Source organism: Nomascus leucogenys, chromosome 12 (genome assembly GCF_006542625.1).
Source record: "Nomascus leucogenys isolate Asia chromosome 12, Asia_NLE_v1, whole genome shotgun sequence".
Taxonomy (NCBI): domain Eukaryota; kingdom Metazoa; phylum Chordata; class Mammalia; order Primates; family Hylobatidae; genus Nomascus; species Nomascus leucogenys.
Window position 1 is genome coordinate 44,889,648 of NC_044392.1, and position 13,086 is coordinate 44,902,733.

At 47.6% G+C, this 13,086-nt stretch overlaps 1 pseudogene; it reads left to right on the forward strand.

Moving 5' to 3' along the window:
- VHLL (VHL like) lies at window positions 8,783–9,202 on the forward strand (annotated as a pseudogene).

The following is a 13,086-nucleotide window of genomic DNA, read 5'->3' on the forward strand; positions in this document are numbered from 1 at the left end:
GAGTAGTGGTCCCAGGATGCTAGAGGCTAGGTGGTACTAGCCTTTGATTTCTTCAGTGTTCCACTTGGCTACTGGGCTTTTCACCCTCCCGTCTGTCCTTATGACTCATACATTTAGCCTTGTTTATCTCTTCCCTGACCATGGGACCTAGTCATATTAAGTTGAATACTTGGTAGAATAGTGGTAAGTACTGTCTAACAGATGTGTTCTAGTCATTTGAATGTTAACTAATGGATCCTCACAACAGCCCTCTAAGACAGGTAATGTTATCCCCCATTTTGTGAGGGAGAAATCTAATGCATAGACAGGTAACTTGTTAAAGGGTCACAAAGCTGATAAGTGGCAGACCCGGAATTCATATGTAGGCACTGTGGTTCTAGAGGCCATGCTTTAGAGACGGGGTTTCTCCGTGTTGGTCAGGATGGTCTCAAATTCCCGACCTCAGGTGATCCACCTATCTCATCCTTGCAAAGTGCTTGGATTACAGGTGTGAGCCACCACTTCCGGCCAAGGAAGCCATACATTTATAGCTGGCTATCCTGACTGATCTGAGGTGTGGGGTGGAAAGGGGCTTGTGAGATGCCTTGGCTTTAGCTTCCTGCTTAGGTCAGTCCAAAGCTCTCTGCCTATACTCTTCTGCAGGGGGCTCAGAAATAAGCCTACCTGCCTTTTGCTGAAATCTCTGCCTCTTTGCTTGCAGTGTTTTAATTCTCTTGGAGCTTTAACTCAGAGATGATGAGTTAATTCTTTTTTTATTTATTTTTTTGAGACTGGAGTCTCACTCTGTCGCCTGGGCTGGAGTGCAGTGGCATGATCTCAGCTCACTGCAACCTCTGCCTCCCGGGTTCAAGCAATTCTCCTGCCTCAGCCTCCCGAGTAGCTGGGACTATAGGCATGTGCCACTATGCCCAGCTAATTTTTTTTGTATTTTTAGTAGAGATGAGGTTTCACCATGTTGGTTGGCCAGGATGGTCTCCATCTCTTGACCTCGTGATCCTCCTGCCTCAGCCTCCCAAAGTGCTGGGATTACAGGCGTGAGCCACCACGCCCGGCCTATTGGTACTTCTTTAAAGCATCTGTAATACCTGCTTTCTTTTTCCTTTTTGTTTATTTATTTTTTAGTTGTTTTTATTTGCCATTTCTAAACCTGTGTAAATCCTTCTGGCATGTTAGATCACTTTGGACTTTTTAGCTTTCAAAGCCCCACTTTGCTGTCCAAAACTTAGTGATTTACAAATTTAGCATAGGCCATACGTGGCAGCTCATGCCTGTAATCCCAGCACTTTGGAAAGCCGAGGCAGAAGGATCACTTGAGCCCAGAAGTTCAAGACCATCCTGGGCAACCTGGCAAAATCCTGTCTACAAAAAATTTAAAACAGGCCGGGCGCGGTGGCTCACGCTTGTAATCCTCGGCCTTGGGAGGCCGAGGCGGGCGGATCACGAGGTCAGGAGATGGAGACCACGGTGAAACCCCGTCTCTACTAAAAATACAAAAAAATTAGCCGGGCGTGGTGGCAGGCGCCTGTAGTCCCAGCTACTCAGAGAGGCTGAGGCAGGAGAATGGCTTGAACCCGGGCGGAGCTTGCAGTGAGCCGAGATTGCGCCACTGCACTCTAGCCTGGGCAACAGAGCGAGACTCCGTCGCAAAAAAAAAAAATTTAAAACAAAAAAAAATTTTTTTTTTTTTTTTTTTTTTTTTGAAACAGTTTCACTCTTGTTGTCTCCTGGGTTCAAGTGATTCTCCTGCCTCAGCCTCCCGAGTAGCTGGGATTATAGGCATGTGTCACCACGCCCAGCTAATTTTTCATTTTTGTATTTTTAGTAGAGACAGAGTTTCTCCATGTTGGTCAGGCTGGTCTCAAACTCCTGGCCCGCCTCAGCCTCCCAAAGTGCTGGGATTACAGGCGTAAGCCACCGCACCCAGCCCAAACAAAAATTTTAACAGCGATGAAAGGCTGCCCAGGCCACTTCTGCTGCCCTGCGTAAACCCTGTTCACTAAACATTTGATTCCATGAGTGTGTTTTTCCCATGTCCTTGACTCTGCCGATGATCCTTCCCCCTGTCAAATTCCTACATTTTAGTCAAGTCCTATCTCCCCTGCCATAAAGCAGTAATTTGAGGGCTGGTGTGGGAGTTTGAATTCCTGACTGCTATTTAAGCCCTCTATACTCAGCCAAGACTTGTTTTTATTCTCCCTTATCAGATTCCAGAGTTGATACCTTAGAAGATAAACGTACAGTCATCTCTCAGTATCTGTGAGGGATTGGTTCCAGGACACTCCCCTAAACCAAAATCTGCAGCTGTTCAGGACCCTTACATCATCATCATTATTATGTTATTATTATTAGACAGAATCTCTGTCACCTAGCTTATTATTTTATTATTATTATTATTATTATTAGAGACAGAATCTCTGTCACCCAGCCTGGAATGCAGCAGCACAATCTTGGCTCACTGCAACCTCCACCTCCCGGGTTGAAGCAATTTTCATGTCTCAGCCTCCTGAGTAGCTGGGATTACATGCCTGGCTAATTTTTGTATTTTTTATATGGAGATGGGGTCTCACCATGTTGGTCAGTCTGGTCTCAAACTCTTGACTTCAAGTGAACCGCCCACCTTAGCCTCCCAAATTGCTGGGATTGCAAGCATGAGCCACCACACACAGCCAGGACACATTAAATGCATATTATTTGCATATAACCTATGTACGTTCTCCCATATAATTTTTTTCTTTTTTTTTTTTTCTTCGAGATGGAGTCTCGCTCTGTTACCCAGGCTGGAGTGCAGTGGCGCAATCTCGGCTCACTGCAACCTCTGCTTCCCAGTTTCAAGTGATTCTGCCTCAGCCCCCCAAGTAGCTGGGATTTCAGGCGTCTGCCACCACACCCAGCTAATCTTTGTATTTTTAGTAGCTACAGAGTTTCACCACGTTAGCCAGGCTGCTCTCAAACTCCTGACCTCAAGTGATCTGCCCGTCTTGTCCTCCCAAAGTGCTGGGATTACAGGCGTGAGCCACCACACCCAGCCCTTCTTTCATATACTTTAATCATCTCTAGATTACTTATGTAACTTAATGCAATGTCAGTGCTGTGTAAATAGTTATTATAATACTGTTTTATTTGTAGTATTTTAAATTTTTCCCCAAATATTTTCTTTTTCTTTTTTTTTTTTTTGAGATAGTCTTGCTCCGTCACCAGGCTGGAGTGCAGTGGCACAATCTCGGCTCATTACAACCTCCACCTCCCTGGTTCAAGCGATTCTCCTGCCTCAGCCTCCCGAGTAGCTGGGATTACAGGTGCGCGCCACTACGCCCGGTTGTATTTTTAGTGGAGACGAGGTTTCACCATGTTGGCCAGGATGGTCTCGATCTCTTGACCTTGTGATCCGCCCTCCTCGGCCTCCCAAAGCGCTGGGATTACAGGGGTGAGCCACTGCGCCCGGCCTTTTTTCCTCAAATATTTGCAATGCACAGTTGAATCTGTGGATGAGGAGCCAGCAGATACAGAGGGCCAAGCCAACTACCTTTTTTCTCCAGAAAAATGAGTTTCTGAGAACATTTTGAGAGTTTATTTCTGGAGTAGCTATTTGTGGTTGGGGGGGAGGCAGGAAATTGGATCCCTACTAAATTACAACAAAGTTAATTCCAGGCAACTGAAAGGTGTAAATATAAGAAAATATAACCATAAGAGCACTAGAAGAAGCATGGGGTTTAAAATATGTGAGGGGACTTTGGGAGGCTGAGGCGGACGGATCACCTGAGGTGGGGAGTTCAAGACCAGCCTAACCAACATGGAGAAACCCTGTCTCTACTAAAAATACAAAAAATTAGCTGGATGTGGTGGCGTATGCCTTTAATCCCAGCTACTCGGGAGGCTGAGGCAGGAGAATCACTTGAACCTAGGAAGCAGAGGTTGTGGTGAGCCAAGATCGTGCCATTGCACTCCAGCCTGGGCAACAAGAGCGAAACTCCATCTCAAAAAAAAAAAAAAAAATGTGAGGGGGTAGGGAACTCCATACAAAGTTTGCACTGCAAAAACAAAAGGGAGAGAGGATGTTGCAACAACATTAAGTTAATTTCCTTAAAGAACTTTTAGGGTGGACAAGATAGTGCATGCCTATAGTCCCAGCTACTAAGGAGGCTAAGGTGGGAGAATCACTTGAGCCCCGGAGTTTGAGGCTGCAATTGAGCTATGTTTGCACCACTGCACTCCAGCCTGCGTGATGCAGCAAGACCCTGTCTTAACAACAACAACATAACACTTTTAGAACTTGACGATTAAGAAAAGGCCTGTAGAAAAATAGGCAAAGGATTTTAAAAGCTCCAGAGGAACAAAAATTGACTAAAACATTAAGAGATGCTTAACCTTATTCAAAGGGAAATGTAAGCATAATTTGGTAAACACTTGCAATGTGCTCTCAAGCATGTGGTTTGAGTGTCAATTGGTAAACCTCATATAAAGGGCAGTTTGAGCTGGCGATTCCACTCCTTGGTACTTATCCTGCTGAATTTGGTTATTAATATGAAATGTTGAGATCTCAGTATTTCTTCTTGGTTGAGTCCATTTCAGACAGGGATATTCTTTCCAGCATTGTTTGTCACAGCAAAATATTACTACATCAACAAGGTTCTGGTTAAATAGATCCATGGAACATACCCCTGCAAGGAGAATGAGATAACTCCAAGTGCATTGATACATAACATTCCTCAGTATATGAGTTAAAAATGCAAATTGGGGCCAGGTGTGGTGGCTCACGCCTGTAATCCCAGCACTTTGGGAGGCCGAGGTGGGTGGATCATCTGAGCTCAGGAATTCAAGACCAACTTAGGCAACATGGCAAAACCCCATCTCTACTAAAAATACAAAGATTAGCCGGGCTTGGAAGTGCACTCCTGTAATCCCAGCTACTTGGGTGGCTGAGTCAGAATACCTTGAGCCCAGGAGGTGGAGGTTACAGTGAGCCAAGATCTCACCACTGCACTCCAGCCTGGGTGCGACAGCGTCTCAAAACAAAACAAAACAAAAAACTGAAGAACAGTGTTTGGGTGCCACTGTGTATTATTTATATGTAATTTCTATATATTTGTATTCCTGAGTATAGGATATCTTTAGAAGGATACCTAAGAAATTGGTAGTGGGCCAGGAGCGGTGGCTCATGTCTGTAATCCCAGCACTTTGGGAGGCCTAGGTGGGCGGATTACCTGAGGTCAGGAGTTCGAGACCAGCCTGGCCAACATGGTGAAAACCCATCTCTACTATAAAATACAAAAATTAGCCAGATGTGGTGGCACATGCCTATAATCCCAGCTACTTGGGAGGCTGAGGCAGAATTCCTTGAGCCCAGGAGGCGGAAGTTGCAGTGAGCCGAGATCGTGCCACTGCACTCCAGCCTGGCCAACAGAGCAAGCAAACAAAACAAACAAGAAAACTGGTAGTGATGGTTGTCTCAGGAGGGACCAGTTTGCTAGTGAATAGGAATGATGCCCTTTGGTACATTTTTTTCTTTTTTTTTTTTTATGACAAGATCTCCATGACGCAGGATTTTTCTCAGCCACTTTGCCAGCCGGGGACCTCTGCAGCCGGCGATGACCCCTGCCCAGGCCTCGCATCCCGGGCCTGCTGCTGGAGGTACCCTGCCCACTTAGCCCACCTGGCCACGCCTGGCTTGCACACTGGCTCAGCCCTTGGCTGGGCTGGGGCATGCCCCAGGCTGCCTGTGTTTCAGCTTGTACCCACGTTCAGCAGTTCCCGAGTTCTTGTCATGCATCCAAGAAGAATGAGGTTATGCTGACAGTTTAAAGGGTGAAGAGGGTCAGAGAGAATTTTATTGAGTGACGAAATAACTCTTAATGGAGAAAGGACAGGAGAGTGGTCTCCCAAGTTAGGTGGTTTCTCTCCCTTTGTGGCTGGGTCCGGGGCTTTGATGGGCTCAAAATGGATGTGTGTGTGCAGACTGGTTTGAGTGTACGCAAAAAAAAAACAAAAAACAAACAAAAAAAAGAGCTAAAACAAAGGCACCACTCAGCTGGGTGCGGTGGCTCACGCCTGTAATCCCAGCACTTTGGGAGGCTGAGGCGGGCAGATCACGAGGTCAGGAGATCAAGACCATCCTGACTAATACGGTGAAACCCTGTCTCTACTAAAAATACAAAAAAAATTAGCCAGGCATGGTGGTGGGTGCCACAGTCCCAGCTACTCTAGAGGCTGAGGCAGGAGAATGGCTAAACCCAGGAGGCAGAGCTTGCAGTGAGCCAAGATTGCACCACTGCACTCCAGCCTAGGCGACACAGCGAGACTCCATCTCAAAAAAAAAAGGCACCTCTCAAAGATGGGCATGACAGTGTAACAAACCAATTAGGGAAGGGTGGGTATATGTAAAGTAGGTGACGCATGGGGATCAATCAGAGGAAAGTGCAACAAACGGGAAGAGGGGTTCTCAATCCCGCCCGTGCATTTACCCAGGACTTGTAGCTTGGCTTTCAACTGTTTTCGGCTTGAAGGTGGGGTTTCATCGGGAACCTGCCCCCATCTGCCTAGTATTTGTCTGTTTGTCTGCCTCCTGTTGCTATCCTCACTTTGTTGCCCAGGCTGGAGTGCAGTGGTGCAATGGGAGGATCAAGGGATCCTCTCATTTCAGCTTCTGGAGAAGCTGGGACCACAGGCATGCACCACCATGCCCGGCTAATTTTTGTATTATTTTGTAGAGATGGGGTCAGGCTATGTTGCCCAAGCTGGTCCGGAACTCCAGGACTCAAGACATCCTCCCACCTCAGCCTCCCAAAGTGCCAGGATTACAGGCATGAGAAACCACACTGAGCCCTTTGGTACCTTTTGAATTTTGTACCATGTTCATTTATTAGTCAAAATAAGATTAAAGTAGGCCAGGTGCAGTGGCTCGTGCCTGTAATCCCAGCACTTTGGGAGGCCAAGGCGGGCAGATCACTTGAGGTCAGGAGTTTGAGACCAGCCTGGCTAACATGGTGAAACCCCATCTCTAAAAATACAAAAATTAGCTGGGCGTGGCAGCGGGCACCTGTAGTCCCAGCTACTTGGGAGACTGAGGCAGCAGAATCGCTTGAATCTGGAAGGCAGAGGTTGCAGTGAGCCGAGATTGTGCCACTGCACTCCAGCCCGACAAAACAGTGCAAGACTCCATCTCAAAAAATAAAAAAAAAGTTAAAAAATTTAAAAAAGTGCATCCCACCAGATACCACCTCCTTCTTTTGACAAATACTTGTATTGCCCCCATATCCTATTTTCTCATATCCTATCTTTTCTCCACAATAAAGTTGTGAACTCTTCCTGGACCAGAACCCGAATAACGAAGTGTTCAATAAATATTACGTCGTTTTTTGGTTTGTTTGTGTTTTGTTTGTTGGTTTGTTTTTTTGAGATGGGTTCTAGGTCGGTCACCCAGGCTGGAGTGCAATGGCATGGTCTCGGCTCACTGCAACCTCTGCCTCCCAGGTTCAAGCGATTCTCCTGCCTCAGCCTCCCGAGTAGCTGGGACTACAGGCGTGCACCACCTAACCCGGCTAATGTTTTTTTGTTTTTTTGTTTTTTTTTTTGAGATGGAGTCTCGCTCTGTCATCCAGGCTGGACTGGAGTGCAGTGGCGCAATCTTGGCTCACTGCAAGCTCCGCCTCCCGGGTTCACGCCATTCTCCTGCCTCAGCCTCTCCGAGTAGCTGGGACTACAGGCGCCCACCACCACGCCCGGCTAATTTTTTGTATTTTTTTTTTTTAGTAGAGACGGGGTTTCACTGTGGTCTCGATCTCCTGACCTTGTGATCCGCCCGCCTCAGCCTTCACCTGGCTAATTTTTGTATTTTTAGTAGAGACAGGGTTTCACCATGTTGGCCAGGATGGTCTCGATCTCCTGACCTCGTGATCTTCCTGCCTCGGCCTCCCAAAGTGCTGGGATTACAGGCGTGGGCCACCGTGCCTTTTTTGAGACGCAGTTTTTTTTCACCTCGGTTTTTTTTTTTTTGCGATGGGGTTTCACTCTTGTTGCCCAGGCTGGAGTGCAATGGCGCCATCTCAGCTCACTGCAACCTCCAACTCCCGGGTTCAAGTGATTCTCCTGCCTCAGCCTCCCTAGTAGCTGGGATTACTGGCGCCTGTCACCACGCCTGGCTAATTTTTTGTTTGTTCGTTTATAAGATGGAGTCTCGCTCTGTCACCCAGGCTGGAGTGCAGTGGCGTGATCTTGGCTCACTGCAACCTCTGCCTCCCAGGTTCAAGGAATTCTCCTGCCTCAGTCTCCCGAGTAGCTGGGATTACAGGCATGCACCACCATGCCCGGCTAATTTTTTTGTATTTTTAGTGAAGACGGGGGTTTCACCATGTTGGCCAGGCTGGTCTGGAACCCCGACCTCAGGTGATCCACCTTGGCCTCCCAAAGTGTTGGGATTACAGGTGTGAACCACTGCGCCCGGCCATGAAGTGTCCAATAAATATTAGATTGACATAAAGAACCCTCAGGTGTGCTATCTCATGGAATACCCTCAAATTCCTCTCTGGATCTTCCTATCACAGTAGTAGTATTGGGATCCCATTTGGATCTCTCCCACTATAGGTAGCTCTTCAGGGGGACAGGCTAAGTAGGAGAGGCTGGGAGTAAGACTGTCTGATCTAGGATGTCTTGCTTACCACCCAGGTAGGGGGTTATATACTCCCAGCCTTTCTGATTCCATTGTAACTCTTGCTGAAATCCGGGTAAGGGAAGTAGTCTCTTTAAGAACTGGTATGGGCAGGCCCAAGTTGTCGAGGCTTCGGAGGTAATGCCCTGGAGAGCGGGAAATGGGGTGGGGTTAGAGGCCAAGGCGGGCACCCAGGAGGCAGGCCCCGAAGAGTACTGCCAGGAAGAGTCGGGCGCCGAGGAGGAGATGGCAGCCGGAGCAGCATGGCCTGTGCTGCGCTCTGTGAACTCGTGCGAGCACTCCCGGGTTATCATCTGCAATCACAGCCCACGCATCGTGCTGCCTGTGTGGCTCAACTACTATGGCGAGCTGCTGCCCTACCTGACGCTGCTGCCCGGCAGGGACTTCTGCATCCACAACTTCCAAAGCTACCCTTGGCTCTTCAGAGATGCAAGGACACATGATAAACTTCTGGTTAACCAAACTGAATTGTTTGTGCCATCTTCCAATGTTAATGGACAGCCTGTGTTTGCCAACATCACACTGCAGTGTATACCCTGAAAGAGCAATGCCTCCAGGTTGTTCGAAGCCTAGTCAAGCCCAAGAATTACAGGAGACTGGACATCGTCAGATCACTCTATGACGATCTGGAAGACCATCCAAATGTGCTTGAAAGACTTGGAGTGGCTGACGCAGGAGCACAGTGAAAATCTGTGGATGGCTGGGCACGGTGGCTGACACCTGTAATCCCAGCACTTTGGGAGGCCGCAGCAGGCAGATCACTTGAGGCCGGGAGTTTGAGACCAGCCTGGCCAACATAGTGAAACCCGTCTCCTCTTAAAAAATACAAAAATTGGGCCGGGCGCGGTGGCTCACGCTTATAATCCCAGCACTCTGGGAGGCCGAGGCGGGCGGCTCATGAGGTCAGGAGATCGAGACCACAGTGAAACCCTGTCTCTACTAAAAATGCAAAAAAATTAGCCGGAGCCGGGCGCGGTGGCTCACGCTTGTAATCCCAGCACTTTGGGAGGCCGAGGCGGGCGGATCACGAGGTCAGGAGATCGAGACCACGGTGAAACCCCGTCTCTACTAAAAATATAAAAAATTAGCCGGGCCTGGTGGCGGGCGCCTGTAGTCCCAGCTACTCGGAAAGGCTGAGGCAGGAGACTGGCGTGAACCTGGGAGGTGGTGCTTGCAGTGAGCCGAGATCACGCCACTGCACTCCAGCCTGGGCGACAGAGCAAGACTCCGTCTCAAAAAAAAAAATAAAATAAAATTAGCCAGGCGTGGTGGTGGGTGCCTGTAGTCCCAGCTACTGGGAGAGGCTGAGGCAGGATAATGGCGTGAACCCGGGAGGCGGAGCTTGCAGTGAGCCGAGATTGCGCCACTGCACTCCAGCCTGGGTGACAGAGCAAGAGTCCGTCTCAAAAAAAAAAAAAAAAAAAAAATTAGCTGGGCATGGTGGCACATGTCTGTAATCCCAGCTACTTGGGAGGCTGAAGCAGGAGAATTGCTTGAACCCGGGAGGTGGAGGTTGCAGTGAGCTGAGAATCCACCACCGTACTCCAGCCTGGGCGACAGATAAAGACTCCATCTCAAAAAAAAAAAAATAAATAGAGAGTGAGAGAGAGAGAGAGAAAGGAAAATTAATGGATGGAAGAAGAGACTGAAGAATTTTTTTTTTTTTTTTTTGAGACAGAGTTTCGCTCTCGCTGCCCAGGCTGGAGTGCAATGGTGCAATCTTGGCTCACTGCAACCTCCACCTCCCGGGTTCAAGCGATTCTCCTGCCTCAGCCTCCCGAGCAGCTGGGATCACAGGCGCCACCATGCCCAGCTAATTTTGTGTGTGTGTGTTCAGGAGTTCAACAGCTGTCTGGCCAACATGGTGAAACCCTGTGCCTACTAAAAATATAAAAATTAGTCAGGCATGGTGGCGCACGCCTGTAGTCCCAGATACTTGGGAAGCTGAGGTGGGAGAATCGCTTCCACCCAGGAGGTGGAGGTTGCAGTGAGCCGTGATCACACCATTGCACTCCAGCCTGGGTGACAGAGCGAGACTCCGTCTTAAAAAAACTATTAGCTGGGCATGGTGGCGTGTGCCTGTAATCCCAGCTACTCGGGAAGCTGAGGCAGGAGAATCACTTGAACCTGGGAGGCAGAGAGGTTGCAGTGGGTCGAGATCTCGCCATTGCATTCCAGCCCTGGCGACAGGTGAGATTCCATCTCAAAACAACAACAACAAACAACAACAACAACAAACAACAACAACAACAACAACAACAACAAAAATCTCCCCAGTAGAGAAAAATTTGGAAGAGACAGAAAAGTAAAAAGGAAAAAAAAAAATCACTATAGATACACTACTTAAATACAACCACTATTAGCATTTTAAGCTATTTCTTTTATCCTTTTTTACATAGTTGAGATCTTACTGTTTATATAGTTTTGTATCCTACTTTTTCATTTAATTTTATAACAAATATTTTTCCATGTTATAAGCTCTTCATAAACATTAGTGTTTCTTTTGTAATTAATGTTTGGGGTATTTTTTGGCATCTTTAGTTCCTTATCCTAACCTTTGCGCACAAGTCCTGTGTTCTGAAATCAGAATGATGGCTAGTGTGGTGGCTCACCCCTATAATGCCAGTACTTTGGGAGGCCCATGTGAGAGGATCACTTAAGCCCAGGAGTTCAAGACCAGCCTGGGCAACATAGTGTGACCCTGTCTCTACAAAAAAAAATTTTTTAAATTAGCCAGGCATGGCGGCATGTGCGTGAAGATCCCAGGAGGATCACTTGAGCTCGAGAGTTTGAGAGGCTGCAGTGAGCCGTGATTGTGCCACTGCACTCCAGCCTTGGTGACAGAGCAGGATGCTGTCTCAAAATAAATAAATAAAATAAAATCAGAGTGAACTGAAGAAAACAAACACTCCAAAGTTTTCTACAACCCTTTTAAATTTCACCAAATTTTAGCCCGTTCTTTCTCTTTCTTCCTTCCTTCCTTTCTTTCTTTCTTTCTTTCTTTCTTTCTTTCTTTCTTTCTTTCTTTTTGAGATAGAGTTTGCCTCTTGCTGCTCAGGCTGGAGTGCAATGTTGCGATCTCGGCTCACTGCAACCTCTGCCTCTTAGGTTCAAGCGATTCTCCTGCCTCAACCTCCCAAGTAGCTGGGATTACAGGTGCCTGCCACCACGCCTGGCTAATTTTTGTATTTTTAGTAGAGACGGGGTTTCATCATGTTGGTCAGGCTGGTCTCTAACTCCTGACCTTAAGTGACCCACTCACCTCGGCCTCTCAGAATGTTGGGATTACAGGCGTGAGCCACTGTGCCCGGCCTAGCCCCTTCTTTAAACATTTCTCTTTCTTTCTTTTTTTTTTTTTCTTTTTTTTGAGACAGAGTTTCACTCTTGTCGCCCAGGCTGGAGTGCAGTGGCACAATCTTGGCTCACTGCAACCTCTACCACCCGGATTCAAGTGATTCTCCTGCCTCAGCCTCCCGAGTAGCTGGGGTTACAGGCGCCTGCCACTGGGATTACAGGGGCCTGCCACAGCGCCCAGTGAATTTTTTGTATTTTTAGTAGAGACGGGCTTTCACCATCTTGGCCAGGCTTGTCTTGAACTCCTGACCTCGTGATCCACCTGCCTCAGCCTCCCAAGGTGCTGGGATTACAGGTGTGAGCCACCGCACCCGGCCTTTTCTTTCAACATTTAACACATAAGTTGGCTTTTTTTGAAGTATGCTGTTGTCATTTAGTGACACATCTCTAAATATTTACAATTTTTGTTGAAATGTTAGGCAGGGAAGAAGAACCACATTGTTCCACAGGGAAGAAGAACCCCAGAGAGTTTCATAGTTCACAGGGAAGAAGAACCGCAGAGTTTCATGTGCTGGAGTAGAAAGCAGGTGTATGAGTTCCACAATGGGACAGGGTCGGGGACTTAAGGCAACGTACTGGTCCTGGAGTGTTTCCCTGTTGGGTTTATTTTCTTTAACCTGTCTTTGTGTCAAAATGAGATTTCACGTTCCTCTTAAAACATGCCGTTCGAATACTGTGTTTTTGGCATTGTCCAAGGAAGACTGAAAACTTGTAGCATATGAATAATGTATTTTTTCACTTAAAATCTTGTGACCATATTAAATTGTATTACTTGTAAGAGACTGTGACGTTTCCTGTTTTAAGATAGAATACAAAGCTGTTGGCCAGGCGCGGTGGCTCACGCTTGTAATCCCAGCACTTTGGGAGGCCGAGGCGGGCGGATCACGAGGTCAGGAGATCGAGACCACGGTGAAACCCCGTCTCTACTAAAAATACAAAAAATTAGCCGGGTGTGGTGGCGGGCACCTGTAGTCCCAGCCACTCAGAGAGGCTGAGGCAGAATGGCATGAGCCTGGGAGGCAGAGCTGGCAGTAAGCCGAGATCGCGCCACTGCACTCCAGCCTGGGTGA